Source organism: Enhydra lutris, unplaced genomic scaffold (assembly GCF_002288905.1).
Source record: "Enhydra lutris kenyoni isolate GAN:26980312 unplaced genomic scaffold, ASM228890v2 scaffoldscaffold10, whole genome shotgun sequence".
In the NCBI taxonomy this organism is placed as follows: Eukaryota; Metazoa; Chordata; class Mammalia; order Carnivora; family Mustelidae; genus Enhydra; species Enhydra lutris.
In genome coordinates, this window is record NW_019154094.1 from 42,623,738 (window position 1) to 42,629,970 (window position 6,233).

Consider the following 6,233-nt stretch of genomic DNA (forward strand, 5'->3'; position numbering starts at 1 on the left):
TCTTTCCCTCGTGGTCTCACTTGTTCATGTCCGCACTGGGGCTTCCTGGGAATCACCTCTGAGCAAACTATTTGCTCTCAACTCCTAGTTTCAGGGTCTTCTCCTGGGAAACTAACCCCACAGAGCAAAGCATAGGCAGAGTACATTCCTGGAAGAGGGAAGAACATCAGTAAAGGCACAGAAATATGACAGCATGCCTTCTTTTGGTCCCAGAAAGCAGTTTCAGATGATTGCAGACCTGTTCAAGGAAGGCTAGGAGATGAGCAATTTGAAGGAAGGATGGTGGGATTAGAATGGGATTTTTTTTCTAAGTAGACTCCACACCCAGTGTGGAGCCCAATGTGGGCCTTGAACTCATGATCCTGAGATCAAGACCTGAGTCAGACACTTTTTTATTTTTTTGAGTACTCGAATATTTTATTGCATATTACATTGAACATTTCAGTAAGAATCTTTCTAATATTTCTTCACATCAAGGAGATCAGTTGGTTAATTTAACACTGAAAGTGTTTTCCAGAGTAGGGTTCACATTATGAAACAGGATCTTGTGTTATATGACACTGATTACAATTGCAGAAATAATCCCAAACAAGTCTCACACAACCAAACTGTTCTTATATTCCTGCCCTTGCTCACCTCATTATTTGTGTTATTCTAATTTGAGCACTGATTCTATCTTCTAATAGAAGTCATTTTTATATGCTCATAGTCAAATATCAGAAGATGAAAGTATGCCCATAGAAGCGACCATAGGAAGTCTAAATTCGTAAATGTAACACACCAAGAGTCGATGCTTAACAGACTGAGCTACCCCGGCGCCCCTAGAATGGGATTTTATAAAAGGCCCTCAGAAGATTTGGTAGTGGGCAGGGGCACTGTTTGGGAGCAGGGAGAAAGCAGATCTTCATCTTCTCCTCCCTGGTATTTTTGTCCAAGGACTGGGGCTCCAAGCTCTAGCTCTGTAGAGCAATAGGGCTCACGCCCTCACCTGGTCGATCCTCACGCCTTTCTCCTGATTCCGTAGCTGCCTCCAACACCTGCCAGACCAAGCCAAGCCGTTGCCAGGACGCAGCCGCGCTTGCTGGAGGTGGGCGGAGCTTGGTCAACAACCGGCACTGTTGCCAGGCCCTGGCGGCTGTCTTATCCCCAGCAGCTGCACAAACGGAATTTTCCTTCCTGCAGCTGCGCCTTAGCACTCACCACTTGCCTGTCTCCGCTCTCCATGCGGGGCTCATCTGAGGCTTTCTATTCAGACAGTCATTGATATTCCCATCCTGTTGTTGGCTCCTGTCAATGGCGGAATGGGGAGACTTTCGCAGAATAAGCTGGGGAAGGACCAGGTGCTTTTCCTGTTTGCCTGGATAGTGAGAGGTGGTATTTTTTAAAAGCAGGTTTCATAAGCAGTCTCTGGCCTTTTTTTCTTTTCCTTCTGCCTTTTATTCTTCAATCTTCCTATATTCTGCCCGTCCTCCCTCCTGCCAGACCCTGGATGAGATATTCTGGATTCAGAGATGACTTAGTTGAGATCTCAGTTTAGTGAAGGAAACAGAACATGACCCAATAACTTCAATACTGTGTGCTGAGTGCTACAATTGACTTATTTATGTATTTTAAGTATTTGTTAAATGAAAAAAGAAAAGAATGAATGTTAGGGCGTGGAGGAGGGAGGCATAGTCAGGAAGGGCTTCACAGAAGTGGTGGTGCCTGAGCTGCATTAGGAAAGACTGGTTAAAGTCATGAGCACCTGCTAACTACCAAGCACCAGGCTAGGCCCTTTTAGCTCGAATCCTCATGACAACGTGATGAGGTAGATAGTCCTATGTTACAGAAGAAGAAGAAAAACCTCAGGGAGATTAGATAAATGATCGGAAATCATAGATCTGCAAATGGGATCATCAGGATTCTAAACTAGCTCTGTGTGCTGCAAAGCTTGTGGTTGTCCACTGCACCATGTGCAAGGCATGGGGAAGGGTAACCCAAGTAGAGGGAATAGCTTGGCAAAGGCTCGGAGGCACACCAGAGATGACATATGGGTTAATTTTCTGGAGTTGTTGGCTGCCGTGTTCTCTAGTCCCTAGTACTTTCTAATGTGCTCACTGTGTCTTGTAGGAAAAGCAAGTGGCAAGTGAGTGTTCCAGTCTTCCTCCTAAATTGTCTAGCAGAGTTTGAATCTCAGCTCTTCTGGAACAGGCTGTGTGACCTTGGGGAAGTCTCTTCCCCTCTCAGAGCCTCTGTTTCCTCATTTCTTTAAGTGAGAGCATGATTCTTACCTTGTAGAGTTGTAGGAATTCAAAGCAATGTGTGAAACAATCATTACAGTTGATTTGTTCAAGGTGACTTTAGGATACCCAGGACTAGCTCATGATGGAGGAGTTGGCTGAATCATCAGGCAAAGGGAATTTTAGATAATTGGTTGGGGGAATGCCTTCCATCCTTCAAGAAATGAGAACGCTGGCAGAAAGCCTACTGCTAGCCTGTTTCAAATTGACCAGATGCTATTTTGGAGATGAGAAAAGACATCCTATTGACAGTGTAGGGAGAAGATAAAAACCAAGGAATAAGAAAACCGACCCCACTCCTGATCAGGAACAGGGGACAGGCAAGCCAGCCAGGTGTCTTCAGCTCTCCAGAGAGCCTCCAGCCCTGGCAGAGTCCTGCAGATTCTGGGACTCAGGGGAGGGGATGGAGAGAAAGTGCTGATGGGCTTTCAGGCTGAATCACACTCATTAAAACAACAGTCAAGTGTTCGACCTTGGACTATGACTCTGTTTTTCTCAGGTCCCTGGAGCTGGCTGTTTTCAAGAGAAGAAATGGGGTCATCTGCTCAGAGTTGGTGCTGGCATTAAGAAACCTTCCCCTGGGGACAGCTGTGCAGGAACTCATATAATGTGGTGTCAAGGGTGGAGGTGGGGGAAAGATTCTTCTCAATGTATAGATACATTAAGTAGTTATGCCATTGATTCCTTATGGCCTTTCAGCAATAAAGAAGTGGATGGCTTTTTCACAGAAATCCTCAGATATTATAAACATATCTTCAAAATAAATCTTCACTTAGAAATCATAGGCTTTGGCAAGCTCCTGATGCCCCACTCTGCTCTGCTAGCTCAGCCTGCCCACCTGCACCCACCATGGCCACCATTCAGCAGCCAGTAGGAAGATGGTGCTTAGTGGAGAGCAAAGGTTTTGATGAATATATGTAGGAAGTAGGAGTGGGAATGGCTCTGCGAAAAGTGGGTGCAATGGCCAAACCAGATTATATCCTCTCTTCTGACAGCAAAACCTCGCCATAAAAACTGAGAGCACTCTGGAAACAACAGAGTTTTCATGTAACCTGGGAGAGAAGTTTGAAGAAACTACAGCTGATGGCAGAAAAACTCAGACTGTCTGCAACTTCACAGACAGCGCATTGGTTCAACATCAGGAATGGGATGCGAAGGAAAGCACAAGCGCAAGAAAATTGGAAAATAGGAAACTGGTGGTGGAATGTGTCATGAACTCAGGTCTATGAAAAAATAGAGTACAAAATTCCATCACTATTTTGGACAGAAATTAGCTGTGAGGATGAACAAGCTCAGTTCAATGAGCAAATCTCTATACTGCCTTTTTTTTTTTTTCCATTACTGTGTTCAGTTATCTTTATCACATTTTACGTGCAACTATTTCAAAGTGTTGCTTTAATTAGGATCATCTCTTTGGTTAGTAAATAAATGTGTTTGTGCTAAAAAAAAAAAAGAAGAAAGAAATAATAGGTTTTGAGCTTATGAATCTATATAACCTCTTCATTTTACACCTGAGGAAACCGAGGCTCAAAATGAAATTGACTTGGGGCGCCTGGGTGGCTCAGTGGGTTAAAGCCTCTGCCTTCGGCTCAGGTCATGATCCCAGGGTCCTGGGATCGAGCCCCACATCGGGCTCTCTGCTCTGCAGGGAGCCTGCTTCCCTCTCTCTCTGTCTCTGCCTGCCTCTCTGCCCACTTGTGATCTGTCTGTCAAATAAATAAATAAAATCTTTAAAAAAATGAAATTGACTTCAGCATATTGCATAGTTAGGCGCGCCTGGGTGGCTTAGTCTGTTAAGCATCTGCCTTTGGCTTGTCTCATGATTCCGAGGTCCTGAGATCAGCCGCTCATAGGTGAAGGGGAGGTCCCTGCTCTCCCTGCTCAGCAAGGAGTCTGCATCTCCCTCTCCCTCTGCCCCTCACTCCCTGCTCCTGCACTCTCTCTCAAGTAAATAAATAAAATCTTTTAAAAAAATATTACATAGCTATTAAGCTATTAAGTGGTGAACCAGGGATTCAAATATTTGTTTCTAAATCAGAACATCTGTTTCATTATATTTCTTTCTTTAAAATAATTGGTGTCATGAGAATGTGCCAGACATTGTATTGAGCATTGTTTATAAATGATCTCACTTAATTTTCTTCAAAAACTCTGCAAAGAATGATTAACCCCACTTTACAGATAAATAAACTGAGTCTCATTAAAGAAATTGCATGAGATTGTTTTGCTAAAAAGCAGCTGAGGCAGAAGATAAACCCTTATGGGTCTAAGAATCTAATTGGTTCACAATTTAAGCATAGCTGAGATTACAAACACAACAGCTCATTCATTGGCATCTTTTTAATATCTCTTCCTATCACCTGGCAGGAACCTCCTTGAAGAGGAACTGTAACAGAAGTAGAGGGAGGGGGTTGCCTTCTACACCCAATCAGTACAGAAAGCTCAGTGTTGTCCCTGGGGTGGGTTGAATGCTAAGTGGAAAGGATGCTGTTTCACTTATCCATGAAGTGGTGTGAGGAAGCATCAGAGGTTGCATCAGAAGCAATCTCTGATGAATCCTCTGAGTTTCCCAGGCGGGGGAGACCCACTCTGTGCTGCTCCTGTATGTGTGTGACAGTAATGTTCCTCTATCACCATGGCAACAACCAATACACCCTCATCCCACGAGAGGCCAGAGCTGCTTTGTGGGGAGCTGTGGTCCAAGCTGGGTGGGAGGAGGAGTGGGGTGTATGGGGGAAGGGGTGTCTCATTGGCTTGATTCTTTTTGCTTCAAACTGGCTTGTTCCTGGGGGCAGGAATGTTTATACAGGATGCCAGGCCTCCTATCTCTGCAGGATTTGGGGCAAAGGGAGATGACAGGGAAGCTGAGGAGAGGCCAGGCGGGCACATTATTTCTTGTATGGTTTCCAATGAAATGCATTTATTAGGCAAGCTGCTGCTGAATGGCATCTTTCTAAGGGGCCTGCCAATATACTCTAATGGGGAATCTCATGGGTTTTGTAAGCAACCAAACCTGCCTTATAGCTCTTCGATATTTCAGTTCTAAGATCTCATGTTAGTTAGTATAATGTCTTTGAAGTTCAATTGCTTTAATGGTAAAAAGGGGACATTTAACACCTCCCTTGGGGGAGATTAAATGAGATAACACACGGGCAGTTTCTGGCATGTGGTCGGCATCTCATCAGTTGTAGACATTATTGTGTCCCCAATATTGCCAGAGAAATGGGAACTTGGCAAGGGGACCATCTCTGACTCCTTTAAGTCAGGGGAAGACTTGGGATTAGAATTCATTCCATCCATTTCTCCTGGGTGCCTCTGCTTCTCTCTATCTCTCTCTCTTCCTAAAGCCATGCTCAGTGTTGGCTCCCCAGACTCAGCCCCTGTATTCCCTTGCTCAGCCTGGTGACATCAGGTGCTATTTCCCTCTGTGGGTCTACACTCACAGAATCTCACAACACTAGACCTTGGGGATCACTCAGCTCATTTTCCAGGCCAGGAAATGAAAGCTCGGAGAGAGAAGTGCATTGTTCAAGGTCACCCAGGAAGGTAGAAGCAATTAGCTGAAATGATTGTTGCATATATTTTAGCAGGTATGACTAAGCCTGGGAATGACTGCAAAGGATCCACCTCATGCTTTCCATGAATTCTCTTGGGTATGTAACTTTAGGATAAGTATGTGTGGGGAGAGTCCTTTATTATATTTCAGTTGTGGTGCTGGCGAATTCTGTGATTCCCCTGGCGTCAGAAATATTAATAGCTAACATTTGCACAGGGCTTTACTGCTTATAAAATACACTCATAGACTTGATCTTATTTAGTCTTCACAATAGCCCTCAAGGTCATTATGATCATCACGCCTTTCTTTTACAGATGAGAAAACTGAGGCTAGAAGTGATCTGTTCAAAGTTACACAGTTACCATGAGGTAGATTTAGGAATTAAACTTATATTTGTG

General features: G+C 44.3%; 1 pseudogene; it reads left to right on the forward strand.

The window, feature by feature from the left end:
- Positions 1-3,128: 3,128 nt before the first annotated feature.
- Positions 3,129-3,508, forward strand: LOC111144309 (annotated as a pseudogene).
- Positions 3,509-6,233: the final 2,725 nt, after the last annotated feature.